Raw genomic sequence first — 2,538 nt, forward strand, 5'->3', positions numbered from 1 at the left:
ATTTTATTTTATTTTATTTTATTTTATTTTATTTTATTTTATTTTATTTTATTTTATTTTATTTTATTTTATTTTATTTTATTTTATTTTATTTTTGGAATAAATGTGACATTGGAGGTTCCAATGAAAGAAGGGTATTCGTGGAGTCCAACATAGGTCGCTCAAAGAAAACAGGTGGACTCCTCCCCCTCCCTCTGTTTATGAGGGCAGGTTCTTCCAAAGAATGATCCACAGAATGATCCAAATTTGGATCTGCTTGAACTTTCCCCTTGGAGGACCAGCTCCTCCTGCTGTTACAGCAATGGCCCGTGGAGAGTCCCTTGGGTGAACTGGGGCCTCAGCGTGGTTGCAGGTGAATGTCCATCTTTAAGGACCTCTGTAAATTCCCAGCAGTGGGCCTGCCCAGAGCTCTCCACCATATTGGTCACATTTGGTCACAAAAGGGACTGTGTGGAGGAGACTATATTTGGACCTGCCTCTTACAGGAATGATTTGGCATCGAGGATCTAGGAACCGTATAACTGTGGAGCAGCCCTTAGCTCCAAAGGCAGTTTGCAGGACTGAACACTTACGGGATCTTTGCTGTCAGCTGCCACAAGAGAGATGCCGCGTCCTCCACCTCAGTGATATATGCCATGATTGTTTCAATTTGTATATAAATGGGAATCGTTGCTGTTCAACGTATAGGAAAGATGTTTTCCCCTATAAATCATGCCTCGTTTTTGGTTTTACAACCCCCTCTAGAGTCAGACACTGTATCTTCAGTTCTGGAAAGGAATGGATATTTTTTCTCCAGAATGAAGCTGTCCCCGAGACAGAGATGCAGGTGCAGAGCATCTGTCCTGTGCCATTAAAATACTTGAAAGAAGCTAAGTTTCCCAGAAGAATGTTTTCAACTGTAACATTTTCTTGTATATGATTAATTGTATATTTAATGTAAACCTATTTGGAGCACTGCAGTGTGCCCCAAGAAAGGCTTTGTAACTTGGGCAAATAGTTGGAAAGCTCCTGAAACAGGCAAGCTCCTGAAACAGGCTACTGAGATGATTCTGTTTTGCAGGCTGAAAAATAGTAGCAACTATCTGATACCGTATTTTCATAATAGCTTGTTTGCTTTCTTAAAATGACAAAAAAAAATCAGGATATTTACTTTCCTGTGTCAACAGCCATGTCTGGCACCTAATCACCAACCAAAGCAAATAAAATGAACCATACATTTTTAAGTCAACTATTCACTTTTATTTCTGTCACTACTCTGCTTAAAAACCATTGTCTCTGTCATAGCTGTGTTAAGTGCTATATGCTGCTAGGAGCCCATCGTCACTTTGGGTTCAACAGGGGAGGAAAGAAAGGATAGGGTAGGAAACAAAAGTGACCATTCACAGAGCACAAGACTGGCAGAACTGAGAATAGAAAACCTGTTATCTGTCCTGCACTAGTCAACGTTGTCCTGATGTGTGACTGCTGGTCAGCTCCTGGTTTCACAGGAGCTTAAAAGCGAGTTATCGCCCTGGCAGTGGGCAGAGACTAAACCTTAGTTGGGGTCTCCAGGAAACCTCGGGTACCTTTGGTGAGATATTATGCATTAAAATATAATTTTTCTTGGGAAAAAATATTAATAGCATCTTAGTATAAAATATTTTCTGATATGTTACTTTTTCTCCAGTGAGACAATTCTCTCACAGAGCTCTGGGTTTTCTACTTTTTTTTTCCCTTCATAAAAAATATTTGTCTCCAAGAACACAGCTAGGAGAACAGAGGAAAATGAACTCACTGTTAAAGCTTATGTCAACGTACAAAACAGAATGGCCACAAGATGGTAGCAGTCTGCAAGGAAGGGCAAGAGATGCTCTGAGCTTTGCTTAATGATCCAGGGAGCCCTCGCCATGTTCCAGCAGTTATGAGACCTGATTTCTGTGCGGTGTTAATTTGAAGGATTTCGCTTGGAGTTAATCTTGCAAGAGACAGAGCCAGGGGTGGGCAATCACTTTCACATTATTGTCTCTATGTCAGGTTGATGGTCACTTGAGTCGTAGGATCTCTCTGTCCCACAGACTGGTGGCTCATGCCCTTGCCCAGGAAGCCATCTACGGATGGCTGAAATGAAAACGTAGGGTCTCAGGGCAAATCCATATTAATTTTTCATCTTAATCTAGTCTTCTGGACTGTGTGTGCAGAGTCTGGTTGGAAATGTGGTCAGGCTGCCTCCAAACTTCCAGAATGACACCCAGCACGGCATGGCCACGCGTTGCAAAGGGCTCATCTTGTGCATGCTCATTCCGACAGCTCAGAGCAAGGGAAGGGGTTAACTTTATCATATCAGGGTTTATGGCACATCAGATATCACCCAGCGTCCCGGGGCTGGCATGAGGTTTGTGTCGATACATCAAGGCAGCAAGAAATCCATCATGTGCTCTGTGTGATTTGACAGAAATGCAGTCATGTGCCCATACACAAGATTAGATCAAGATTAGAGTCGTGCTGCTTGGTGATCTGACAGTGCACAGACCCGTAAGAATGAACATGCAACCACAGCTT

This window comes from Nothoprocta perdicaria, unplaced genomic scaffold (assembly GCF_003342845.1).
Source record: "Nothoprocta perdicaria isolate Ctin4 unplaced genomic scaffold, notPer1 scaffold_116, whole genome shotgun sequence".
NCBI lineage: Eukaryota > Metazoa > Chordata > Aves > Tinamiformes > Tinamidae > Nothoprocta > Nothoprocta perdicaria.